We start from the raw sequence: 13,840 nt of genomic DNA, 5'->3' as shown, positions 1-13,840 counted from the left end.
TCACTAACATATGCAAACAGACCAAACTTCACCAACAGATATTTTCCTTCAAACATAAACTTTCCATTTCAATTCTACTTCATGAGACCAAAAGTGTTGGATCCAAGGGACTTCAGATGTAAGGTTTCTCCTTTTCTTTCAAGCTCCAGATATTTGCTATTGAATAACAATTGTAAAAACCTCGGGAACATCAAGAATCTATCCTTCCTCTTTCCTTCCACGTTCCTTATCATTTCGTTCAGGATGTATCTTGAGAAGTTGAAATCGAGACCTGCAGCGAGAGCAACAATAGCACCCATGTTGAGTAATGAGATCCCGTCAGCACCGGCTCTCCTTCCTAAGATGCAGCTCACAAAAACATGAAGAAGGAACCTCCAATACGGTGGCAACAACTTTTTAATGGTGGGAGGAAACACTCCCTCGTAACCCATTCGCTCAATGATTTCCTCAGTCTGTTCCATGGAGATCTTTGTTGGAAACCCTGGCTGGTCATTGATCTGTAACACTTCACGGATGGTTTGCTCATTCATTATGATCTTCTTTCCATTAATAATTGATTCTACAGAGTCTACACCGTCTTCTCTCTTGAGCAGAACAGGCTTGTTCCAAAACATCTTAACAAGATCTTGATAAATGATCGGGATTGACGTGAGAGCATAACTAAGGCAACATCTCTTCAATCCTTGAACCATTGACTTGAAGTCATTGTGTGCAGCTGGTGGATCCATCAAGAAGGTGGCAATGTTGTGATTGTTTAAAAATTTTAATTCTGCCATTTTGATCTGCACCAACCGAGCCAAGTGAGAAAACAAATGATTTAAATCATTAAAATTTAAGTTTTCTCAATTATCAGTTAGTTAGGCTTTTATTTTGACATTAATTAAACAAATGTGTTTATGTCCAAAAAGGGTTCACAACTGCAAACAGCTTCACGGCCGTAAACGCTTCATCAACCGTGAACTGTTCATCAGCCGTGAACACTTCAACAGTGCCGACAAAATGTTTTTTTATCCAATAGACCCTCAAAATGCAGTCGATTCTTGGTAAGTTTAGCATGAATGGGATCGCCTTTGCATTACCTACAAGATTTGATGGTCATTTTCAGATTAGAAACACAAAATGATGATGAATCGAAGAACAGTGAAAGAGAGAGAGAACATAAGGTAAAGGGATATAAGCAATGAATCATTCTATTTATACCTGGACCATTCACGGCTCAAAGCCAAACCCAAGAAGCTTCAAATCTAAGCCCAATACTTCAACTTAATTAAAAATAAGACATTTTGAGGACTTTATAATTAAAATTAAAATAAAATAAAATGTAAAAAAATTTAAACTAAAACAATTTTGTAACTTTAATTTTTTTAATTTTTAGAAAAAATAAAATAAAATATCACTAATTTCTTTTCACTAATGCAAATATTCCTTTTGTGATTTTGGGATCAAAGTTCTGGGACAACCTTCATCTGTTTTTCAGTACCTCCACCTTCATGACTAGATCTGGTCAATCGCTAGTATTGTGGTCCTCTTAAACACACAAAATTTGTGATAAATTTAGACATGATTCAAGTGACAAGACATTTGACCCTATGATCCTAACTATTATTCCTAGAAGACCACTTAGCTGACGATGACCACGAATATTGTTCTCCACCTAAATTTACCAGCGAGATCTACAGACAACCTATAGAATGTTCAATTTTAGATGAACTAGAATGTGTTTCCCGCTTCTTGACATACTCCGGTAATCAAGAACTTCTAGAATACTCCTTACTTTAGATGAGCAGACAATTATTAGGAGAGAAGTCAGATTTAGAATGCATATGTTGTACACCCAGGTCGGATCGTCCAATCAAGCAGAGGGATAAACATATGACTAACTGGATAGAGCGATTGAGAAATAGAATGGTGCATATGTTCTGTTCCAGGTCGAATAAGAACTTATCACGCAAAGGAGATAGCATATGACTAACAGACAGAAAGAATTTGCATAGATAAGAAGATGCATAGAAATAGAGTTGCATATGTTGCAATCCAGGTCGGTTCTCCCGATCACGGAGAGGAGGCAACATATGATTGATAGAAAGAAAGCAAGAAAATAAGTTTCTACAGATCTACTTTATCGGAATTCCCCAATCGCCCTATCAGTATCGGAATTAAGGACATGTGTCCATACAACAAAGAGACGTTATACAACAGTTCTAGATACTGATTACTTTAGTATAGCCCCGTAGATTCTCATGTATATCTCACCGCTCAATCTATCCAAGCGTCGTGTTGTCAAACCAAACGGAACTATCTAAGTCAATTGATTGTCAATTCCCTTTTTAAATGTCAATCTATACCTAGTCTGGTCTATTTAAATCTTTTGTGCCTACTAGCGCATCGAACACAAAGTCTAGACAGCTCAGCATTGGTACCTTACACAAATTAACATAGTCTGTTATCACTGAGTTGATATCACTTCCCAACACATCACCTGCAGACATGGCTATCATGAGATACTATTTTTTGGATTTTTGATATTTTCTAAAAAAATAAAAACATAAATAACACTATTTTTGGATTTTTGATTTTCTAATTTTTTTTGTTTTGTTTTTGTTTATTTCTCCCCCTAATTTTATGCATAGGGGAGAACGGAAACTAAATGCGCAAATTTAAACTACCTAAAACAAAGATCAGTCCTCAAAATGTAGCATTTTTAGAAAGCCCATTAGCACATCGAATCGAGCTTTGTTAAACGGTTTTGTGAACAGATCCGTTACATTATTATCAGTGTGGATCTACTCCAACCGAATGAGTGAAAGCTCATAAAAATATCTGATAAAATGAAATTTGATGTCGATGTTATTGGTTTTAGAGTGTTGGATCAGATTTTTGGCTATTTGGATTGCAACATCGTTATCGTAAAAGATAGGGGTGTCAAGAAAATTCAAACCATAATCCAACAGTTGATGTTGAATTCAAATGACTTGAGAGCAACAGGCAGATGCAGCAACATATTCTGCCTCCTCCGTTAAGGTTGAGACAGTTTGTTGCTTCTTGCACTGCCATGACACCAGATGGTCACCTAAAAATTGTCATCCCCCAGAAGTTGATTTCCTATCAAGTTCACAACCTCCATAATTGCTGTCAGCAAATGCAGATAAATCAAAATCAGAATTTTTAGGATACCAACGACCCAATTTTGGGCTACTTTTGAGATACCTAAAGATTCTTTTGACTGAAATTCAATGAGAGAGTTTAGGATTAGCCTGATATCGAGCACATTGACAGACTGCGAACATGATGTCGGGTCTGCTCGCAGTCAGATATATCAGGGATCCGATCATCGATTTGTGTTCTATCTGATCTACAGATTCACCTTCAGGATCTAGAGACAACAGGGGTCACTCAGCCATCGGTGCCAAGGCAGTTTTGTAGTCTTTAAACTCGAACCTCTCAAGCATTTCTTCAACATATTTTCCTTAATGTAGCATGATTCCGATTGAATCTTGACGGGCCTACAAACCCAAAAACATGGTTATTTCCCCCCCTCGAATCTCCTTTTCATAATGTGCTCGAACTCGATGCATAGATTTTGACTCTTTGAGCTGAAAATGACGTCATCAACATAGATCTGAACTAGAATTATGTCTCCATTCACATGCTTAATAAAGAGTGTCTGATCAATCGTGTCTATGGTATAACCTTGCTCGAGCAAATGATCTGGTAGGGTATCATACCAGGCCTAAGGATCCTGATGTAACCTATAAATAGCCTTCCCTAATTTGTAGACATGATTTGAAACCTTTGAGTAGACAAAACCAGGAGGTTGATCAACATAAATTTCTTCTTTCACGACTCCATATAGAAAGGCAGTCTTAACGTCCATCTGGTAAACTGTGAACCCCATGTAGGAGGCATACGCCAGGAAGATACGGATAGCTTCAAGACATGTTACAGGAGCATACACTTCAGTGTAGTGAAGTCCTTTAATTTGCCAAAACCCACGAACAACCAAACGCGCTTTGTTTCACAAAATTACCCCACAATCATCTTGCTTTTTGCGGTACACCAAACGCGTGTCCAAAGACATTTACCCTTTGGCAACTCAACTAATTTCCACACCCCTAGTTTCTCAAACTGGTCCTCGGAGGGACTTCCCGAATAACCGTACCGAGGAATTCTACCATACTCTGTGCAAGTGCCGACTCATCCTACTAGTTAAAGGTCTTAATGTTATTGTTCGAGGTTTGATGGCCATGACTTTCCAGTTGAAAATTATAGTAAGTTCCCCGTGCATTGCATCCACCCAACTAGGCTCATTCAGTGTCATTTCTACATTCTTTAGCTCGATCTGAGAGATGAAGCAAGAGTAGAGACATGTGTTGACATCTCCACTCTAGCTCCTCGTTTTAACTTTATCGCCTAGTTGACCAATGACGTTTTAACGGATGATCGCGTTGAAGTCTGATGGGGATTTCATGCTTGATATCATTGAGTGTGATAGGAAGGCTACTAATGTTGATAAGTTCATCATCTGCTAATTCATCTGCCTCATACGATCTTGAACCGTGAGAGGTTCTTGCCACATACTCATTTGCAATCAGCTTGGGAAAAAGAAGCTCCATGAAAGTTTGAGTAGCAGTGGAAGTATCTCTAGTCACGAACTCTCTTTCAGCAGGAGTAAGTGGAGTGGCTTCAGCATCAAGATTGATTCATTGAGTAGGAGAATCTAAAGAAGTACTTGGAGCAGAGTCATCCACCCTAGTAGTCATAGGAGGCACCAGAGGATGTCTGTACACAACATCTTCCTGTTCATCTTCAATAACAACCTTCGTACCTGAGCAAGAACCTGACACATCATCTGAAAACACATTAAATGATCTAAATAAAGAAGCGTAATCAAATAACCAGTCAGGACCGACTCAGGCGTTTGTCTCATTCTCCTCCAGCCAACACACGTCGAAAGATTCAACAATCTGCTTGGTTTTCTTATTGTCGACATGGTAAGCAGTACGCGCAACATATCCCATGAAGTAACAATCATCAGCTTTCGAATTGAACTTGGGGTTGGAATCTAAGTGAAGGAGCGTGCAAGGACATCCAAAAATTAGGAAGTGAGCAACGGATGGCTTGTGAGTATACAAAATTTCATATGGGGTCTTCATCTGGGCTTTGTTGATCAGGACACGATTCTGTATGTAGCAGTCAGTGTTGATCGCCACTGTCCAAAAGAAGACCGTAAGTTTAGAATCACACAGAATTGTCCTTGAGGCATCCATTAGAGTACGATTGCGCCATTTAGCAACACCATTTTGTTGAGGGGTCCGAACAGCACTAGACTGATGCATTATACCCTTTTCGATACATAAATGATCCAGAACAACGTTCTTGAATTCCGTGCCATTATCCGTTCTGAGCGTCTTCACTTTCTTATTGGTTTGATTCTCAATCATCACCACGAACTTATTGATCAGATCAGCAATTTCGCTCTTGTTTGATAGGAAGAAAACCCAAGTGAACCTCGAGTGGTCATCTATCACAACCAAGCAAGATGAGTTTTTGTTGATGCTAAGAACGTTGACCAGACCAAATAAATCCATGTGCGACAATTAGAGAACCTTGTTGATTGAGTTGACTGCCTTTGGAAAATGGGGCTTGCGATGATGTTTTCCTTGTGCACACGCCACACATTTTTCAAAAGTAATGAAGTCTTTGACAGGCAGGCGACGCACTATCTCATTCTTGGCAAGACGATTCAGGTTCTTGGCATTTGCATGACCGAGTCGACGGTTCCAAAGCATTGCATTGTGCTCAGAGACTTTAGAGAAGAGACATGTGACTTGCTCTGGGATATTATGATTCAATCTATGATGTAAGCATTTTCCATCCCGCTTTGATTTCACTAAGATCCAATCTTTAGGAATAATTATTCCAGGCTTCAAAATAAGGCATTATTTACCAGTGAAGTGGGTTGACTAGCCTTTGTCACATATTTGAGAGACTCTTAATAGGCTATGCTTCAACTCAGGAGTGTAATTAAACGTTCTCAAAACTTAACACTCCATTGGTAACAGTTCCTCTTTGTGTGATCTTGCCGCCTTCTCCTCCCGCGAAGGAAACATAACCCCCATTGAAATTTTGAATATCATGCATCTGGGATATGTCTCCTGTCATGTGCTTGGAACAACCATTGTCGACCTACCAAGGTCTGGCGACATTCCTCCATAGCACATCCTGCACGATGCGCGAGATTAGTTAGATTTTGGAACCCATGACATTGACACACTGGGTTTTCCTTTTTTAGCAACAAAAATTTCTTTTTCGCTTTTTGATTTTGATTTATCAGCAGATGCACAAGCAAAAGATTGTGATGATTGGATATTTAAATTCTTGGGCACCCATTGATATTTAGGTTTAGAAAAATTAACAAGTGATTTTGAAACATTTTTATTTTGTCATGATCGTTTGGGTTTCTGTCTAATAATTGTCGAAGACCCACACAAAGACTTTGACGAACCCGACCTTGGCTTAGCCGCGTTCAGTTTCGTGAAAGTACCTGTTGTATTTTTATGAAAAACATGTTTATCTTTTTTAAGCTCAGCCCGTTTCTTATCATAATTGACATTCCAATCATCATCACGAGAATGAGGTCTCGAGAATTTTCTTATGAGAGATCTTCCTCGCGACTCGTTCTCTCTTCTGTGCACATGAAAAGGAACAAATGCCCGATTTGGACAATTGCGAGCAATATGTCCAGCTTCCACAGTTAAAACAAGTTTGTTTCTTAGCATGAAAATTGGTAACGCTCTTCTCTGGTTTATTATTCTTATTTAATCCCTTACTCTTCCCACACGTGCATGTGCAAGACTCAGATAGTGTGATAGGTGTGGGTTGAGTGGATGTGCTTGTGACAGAAACATCAGATTTAGCAAATACATCACCACTTTTAACAAAAAAAATTGGATCAACAGACTTTAACATAGAGTTATCACAAATTAAAACATCAGTTTTAGAAACAAAAGTAGCAGTGTTTTAAATAGAAACATCGGGCACACTATTGTTATCAGACACACTCTTCTCTGTTGCATGCTTTCCCTGACTTAATGATGGATCTTCATAGAAAGTAGAAACATTAGTTTCTTTTCCCCTAGCACTACTTTCCGTCACGGATACAACAAGTTTTCCATACTCAAGAAATTTCGCTTTGTCCATCTCTTCCTGTGTCATAGGTGTAGCAGTGTAATTGTGATTAAGAGGATGTGGGACACACTCATACCCTAGACCTACTTGTTTCTTATATTTCCATCTCAATTGTTTTTCTATCATTGTCTCAACTATTTCACTAGACACATCAAACTTTTTAAAGTGAAAATCAGCATTCTCAAAACAAATTTTTAATGTGTTGAGTTCCTCACTCAATGTGGCAAGTTGTTTCTTAATGAAATTATTGTTCTCACACTTATTACTGTACTCATCATGTAATTTCCTAAAGTCCTTAGTCTTGGCCTCTAATTGTTCATTTAATGGTTTTTGGCCCATCCTAAGGTTATATCCCTCGTATTTCAGGTCCTCGTTCTCTCTATGCAGTAATTCAATCTATTCACGTAAAAATTTAACAGTATCAATACAAGTTTGAAAACTAGAATTTTGACTGACCTCTTTCTTTTCACATTCAGGGGTAGTAGACACCATGAAAGCAAATTGTAATTCCATCATCTCTGCCTCTGGATCTTCTTCAGCTTTCTCCTTAGGGATGTCACTAATCTGGGCCAAGTGAGCATTTTCAGGTCCATAAATGTTTAGGGTCTGAATTTGATCCTCCCAGTCAAATGATTGAGCTACCACCGCTAGTATAGCAGTTTCGTTGTTGGTAGTAGCTCCCTTGTTGTTTCCCACCGGCACCATCATCCTTTCATTATTGACTCTTCGATCGGGTTTCAACATTCACAAATGACCAAGCTTAGGGTAGTTAAAACATCTTAGCTTTCCCTTTTTGAAACCAACTTTCTTCTTTGCATTCATTCCCTAATTGTTCTTTCATGTTTTCTTTGCAAATTGCTTGGCCCTGAACACTGCCATTGCGATTTGCCAAGTGATGTCCATCTCCTCCATATCCTCTGGGTGAATTTGATCTAAATCAGAGAAAGAGATATGTGGTGGCAATTCCCCAACCACAAAGGAATTATAACAGTTCACCAACCTAGAAGCTAAATCCATGTTCTCTTCGGCTTCTTTGGGAGTAGAGGTAGGAGCAGAGGATTTTGAGGAAGAGACTGCATATGGATAAGTCATGGGTGGTTGAACAACCTGAGATGGTGTTTGTAGAAAAACAAAAGCTTGATTTTGTGGAGCAGGTGAAATGAAAGATGAAAAAGCATTGTTGGAGGAGATCCCAAGGTTTGCAGTAGAATAGGAATTCACATGGTTGATTTCTCTTTGTCATCAAGATCACATGCTTTGATAATTGCCATTGTTTCCGCAAGACTAAGTCTGTTGAGATCTTTGGTCTTCTTGATGAGTGAGACATTCATGTCCCATGATTTTGGAAGAGAGTTGAGCAGCTTCTTGTTGATTTCTGATTTTGGCACTGAGATACCGGCTGAACTCATCTCAGTAGTGAGAGTGATAAAGCGTTGTAGTTGAGCTTCTAAAGTTTCTCCAAGAATGTGATTGAACATATTGAACTTTTGTCTAAGCATATCCTGAAGGTTTTGCTTCATATCCTCATTCCCTTCATACACTTCAATTTAAGCTTCCCACAAGGCTTTGGTTGAGTCGTATTCACAGAAACCTTGAGCAATATCCAGAGATAATTTCATTGTAAGTGTAGCCAGAGCCTTCTCTTGTTCCTCGATTTTCTCGAAGTCTTCATCAGTGTAGTTTGCAAAGACTTTGTTAACAATGGTTTCGTTCTCCAGAGTAGTAGCGATTCTGACAGGATCTTTTAGAATATTGCCCCAAATCTTGAAGTCCTTTATCTTGATGTACTTTTCCATTCGGCATTTCCATTACGGGAAACTCTCTGCTAACAGAAGACGTGGGATTCTGGTAGTGGTTCCCATAATCGAGTCCAATTCCTGATGAACTGTTAAGTTTTGTGATTCAATTTTTTTAATTTTCTGAGTTTTATTAATTGATTTGAATAACAAGACTTAAAATGAAAATGTGACCGAAAATGAAAAGAGGTTCAATAACCAAGAGAGGTTCACGGCCGTACAGGGTTCATGGCCACACACAGGAAATGATTCACGGTCAGTTCATGGCTCACGGTCAACAAGTGATTCACATTCCAATGAGTTGATCACAGTCAAATGAAAGGTTAACGGTCAATGAATGGTTCACTGCCAATGAATGGTTCACTGCCAATGAATGGTTCATGGTCAAATGAGAAGTTAACGGTCAATGTAGATGAGTGGTTCACGGCCGTACACAGAGTTCATGGTCGTAAACGATTCAATAGATGAAACCGTAAACACCCAGATTACAATGAAACAAGATAATTTTGAGCTGATTTCAATTCCTTTGGCCTTGAACTTCATGATCTAATGTAGAAACCAAGCAACCAAGTCTAAACAGTCACGTAAATGAAGATTACTCCAGCCATGAACACCACTTGAATAAGTTTGACACTTGAAGGCTCTGATACCAATTGTAAGTCCCCAAAACAGGATCCAACTAGTGATCAAACACACAATCAAGTAGTAATCAATGAGCAAAAGGAGTAGAAGAAAAGAATGATCCAACAATGCACACGTCTATTAGGGCGAAAACAGGATCCATCATTAGTCACAGGGATATAAGACTAAGGCTTAGTGATGTGAATTCCTAGGTCATATCAAAGGAAAAGCTAAGGTGTTAGGTGAAGAGCTACCTAAATCATCATTCACCCACTTTTAATAAGTGAGTGCATAGTTACTTTCATCTTACACATAGATATGAAGTATTTAGATAATTAAATGTTATATGTATATTCATACTTATATTATATTGGGTAGAGATGGGTGATGAGAGATGAAAATAAACATGAGAGGTCATGACTTTTATAGTACTATTCACTACAAAATGTGTAACGTTCAGAGTTTGTGAAAAATTAGGTATATATGATAGAACCCGATGAACTGATTCTTCTAGGCTTCCATCGGAAAATTTCTAACACTATGAAAATTCATTTCCCCCCATGCATAAATTGGAGTCTCGCCATTTAAAGTTCCTCTTCCTCTCCAACAAAATTGACTCAGAGTTTTGCCTCACCTCAACGATATCAGGGAAACCTAATTTCACCCTCAGTGTTCGAACTTTAGGTATGATCTCACCTTCAGTAGGGTTTGTCACCACCTACTCCTTTCAACTAATCTCAAGTCTTCAACTCATAACCTTCAATCATTTTCAATATGCACGTATAAGTCTCACATTCAATTGTTTTTTTCTTCTTTGTGTGTTTTTTCAATGTTGTAATTTTTCTTCATTAAGTTATCTTTACTAGCATGTGTGTAGAACCATTGTTTTTTACCCCCTATTATACATAATGATACACGTTCATTTCTTTTATTTTTAATCATCTAAATGTATTGGTTGCTGAAATGCACACCATGTGTTCGATTAAATGTCGAACAAAATTCAATCCACCAAACTTGAATTTATTTATGTTTTGAGTGTTTGGATCTATTTGAGCCTGGATGAAGTGGATACCATTTAAACTTCCATTCCTTTTCTTGTACTTCAAATTCATTTGTACAACAAAAAAAACATCTAGTGGTAGAAAAAGACCCTAGTTGAAATAAAGGTAGGTTTGTTTAATCTCTTCTTTTGCTATATATTTTGGCCATTATGTGTAATTTGACTTGTTCCTTTTTCCAAAATTCAGAGAGCATGGAACATACACATGATACGAGATAGTGTTTAGTAAATATAACTTAGCATTTTTTTTGTTCTTTCATTGATATTTGATAAATTGTTTTCATTGTTTCAAGGTTTTAAGTAAGAATGTTGTACAAAAACGTGGTGTGGTACATGGATCTGGTAAATACATGGAATAATTTAAAAGTGTTAATGCATTTCATGGAATAACTTTAGGGTACATGCCTTCTGATCTATACAACTTGAATTCAACATAAGAGACACATGAGGTGCTGAAGTATTACATAGAGCAGATGTACAACCACCATTTCTGGTATTATTTAGTCATCTTTTTTTAGTTTACAAGAATATCTGATGATATGTTGTTCTTTTTCTAATACTTTTAAAAATGATAGTAGCACAAATTACATGCTATGAATCAAATCCCATTCGAGATCTAAAGTTTTTACTTTTAGTATTTATTACATGAACACCATATTTCCCTTTAAATTAACGTGTATTCCTTCTCCTTCTGGATTTTTTTAATCCAAAAAGAACTATCCTAGCATACAATTATGATGCAAACTAGCCAATTTTAACATTTATCAAAAAGGACAATGTTAACTGTTAATCATTTTTGCACCTGATCATCCATCTTTTTTTTATTATTCACTCCCTTATTCCAAACAAAAGAATTAACATATTATAAGCTTGCAAATCCATTAACTTCACAAATTTTATCTTTTATCATCTTTTTTTATTATTTACCAGCTCTAAAAATTGATGTTTATCAGTAGATATTTGTTGGTTTGTTTCTTTTTTTGTTCTTGATTTTTTTACAAGTTTTTGTTCTTGATTCTTGATTATTCTATAAGTTGCTTGATCATTTGATGAATTGTCTAACCTATTTTGTTTTTTCATTTGTGTTGTTTGTAATAGGATTCATGGGCTTCTCAATAAGAGTGATTACACCCAAAGACATCCTAAAGGACTTGATGTTATAGGATCGGTAAGCAAACAACCATCACCTACCAATTTGATGATAAAAAATACTTATTTTTATAATTTTATGTTTTGAATCTTAAATGTGCAAGTATAAGGTGCAACACAACCAATTCAGTTTGATGAATATTCCATCAAATGTACTGGCTTTTAAAATTTTCACAATCTTAGACTTTCGTAGAAAATGGTCTTAATATTTTGGTCAAAAAATAGCAACATATCATTTCAGTTTTGAGTAAATTCATTCAGTTAAAGTAACTTTCATAAAAGAAGATAAATCAGATTAATTAAGACACATCTAAATCACAAAATATGGTTTTAATGTATAAAGATATAATTTTTATGAGTTATATTATTTGGTGACAGATGTACAAAATCCTGAAGAGGTAAAGAAGTTGGATGAAGAAGCAAAACCAATTTTGGTGCTCTTGGATGATACCTTGAGTTTCAGTAATGATCTTTCATTTTTTTATATATTTTAGCATTGAACTAGCAATTTTCTAATTAATTTGTAACAAATTGTGTCACTTTTATTACAGTTGTTATTCAGGTTCTGAGGGTGTTAATGAATTAGGAAAATAGTCATGTGGATTTTCCATTCTATACCTGGTGCTTAAAGATAACCTTCAAAAAGTCATGATAATAATGGTTATTATTTGTATGTGTTCTTTTTTCTTATATTTAATGGAAAAAATTTTATTATTTTCATCTTGAATAGTGTTCTTATTGTAGGTATTTATTTTTTAACAGATAACCACCGGTATCATTGGTAAGAAAGAGTTAACATGATGATCATTGGCATGAAGATTCTGAAGAGGTTCAAAGGGTAATGAGTTTTTGAATTTTTATTTAAACATTTATTAGTTTTGTGTTTTATGTTTGATTTTTAGACTTAATATGATCACACTTATTAGACATTTGTTTCCAAACATTTGGATACTTTTGGAAGGTGATCAAACTTTTAATAGAAGCGGTGATATTATGATTTCTACATTTTTTAAGTTTTGTTTGCACTTTATATTATAAATAAATAATTGTTTTAATTAATTAAAGTTAATATGATAAAACACATGTGGTGGCATTTAGATTGATAGTGCGGTTTTTGTGGAAAAAATGGTGTGCCACTAAAGGTAGAATGATTTCTAAATAGAAATAGTTTTTCCCAACACAAATTTTGTGCCACAAAAGCCTTTTTTATATTGTGGCAAAAAGAATAATGCCACTAAAAGTTTGAAGCAACAAATTAAAAAAATGTCACTAAAGGGATTCATTGGGAGCACTTCTAGTGGCACTATTTTTCTGTGTTGCGGATTTCCAGAGTTGTCTGGCACTTTTTCAATTGTTTGTGGCACTTGTTTTATGTCACTAAATGGCTTTTAGTTTGTTGGGATTTCTTGTTCGAGAACTAGCTTTAAAAACATAAAATTTTTCAATGTAAGACTTCATCAATTTTTGAATAACATAAATAAGTTAAACCCACCAAGGATCATCTTGCAAAGTTTGGAAAGAAAAAAAAAACACAACCAAAGAAGAAGAACAAATAACAACCTTTGTAGTTCTTTGAATCTTCTTGGGAGGTTTGGAAGTTGATGAAGAATTCTTGATTCAAGATTCTAATCTTGTAAGATAATTCTTAATCTCTTAATCTTGAAGTTCATAACCAATATGAACTTCAAGAGAGCCTGAGAATAAGCAAATAGTCTTCAAAAGAAGGACCAAAATGGAGAAAGTCTCCATGTGTGAACATCTCACAGTTTTAGGACAAGCACGATAGAAACGCATGAAAGCCTTTTAACATGCCATCTTTAACAATTAGTTCTTAACCTTTAAGACCTACCTATCCTAGAATCACCCATGCTTAATCATGTGATCCAAGCTTACTTTTAAGAGGAGTGTTCTTTACATTATAATAATCAAAGACCCATTTATATATCTTCCAAGAAGATTTCAACCATATGGAAGAAAAAAAACAAGACCAAAGTTTATAAAAACTACAAACCCTTTTATATTTTAT

At 36.2% G+C, this 13,840-nt stretch overlaps 1 long non-coding RNA gene across 2 annotated transcripts; it reads left to right on the top strand.

Annotated features, from left to right (window-relative positions):
* The first annotated feature begins 10,018 nt into the window (after nucleotides 1-10,018).
* LOC145005806 (uncharacterized) lies at nucleotides 10,019-12,827 on the top strand. Of its 2 annotated transcripts, none has more exons than XR_013662687.1 (6): nucleotides 10,019-10,289; nucleotides 10,959-11,158; nucleotides 11,764-11,833; nucleotides 12,193-12,276; nucleotides 12,366-12,484; nucleotides 12,577-12,827. It is a non-coding gene; the product is annotated as an uncharacterized LOC145005806 (long non-coding RNA). The 2 variants fall into 2 exon arrangements; XR_013662686.1 differs by having other exon boundaries at nucleotides 10,025-10,289; nucleotides 11,062-11,158.
* Nucleotides 12,828-13,840: the final 1,013 nt, after the last annotated feature.

Source organism: Lactuca saligna, chromosome 7 (genome assembly GCF_052625555.1).
Source record: "Lactuca saligna cultivar CGN05327 chromosome 7, ASM5262555v1, whole genome shotgun sequence".
In the NCBI taxonomy this organism is placed as follows: Eukaryota; Viridiplantae; Streptophyta; class Magnoliopsida; order Asterales; family Asteraceae; genus Lactuca; species Lactuca saligna.
Note: the sequence above shows the minus strand (reverse complement) of the source record. Positions and strands in the feature narration are given on the sequence as shown.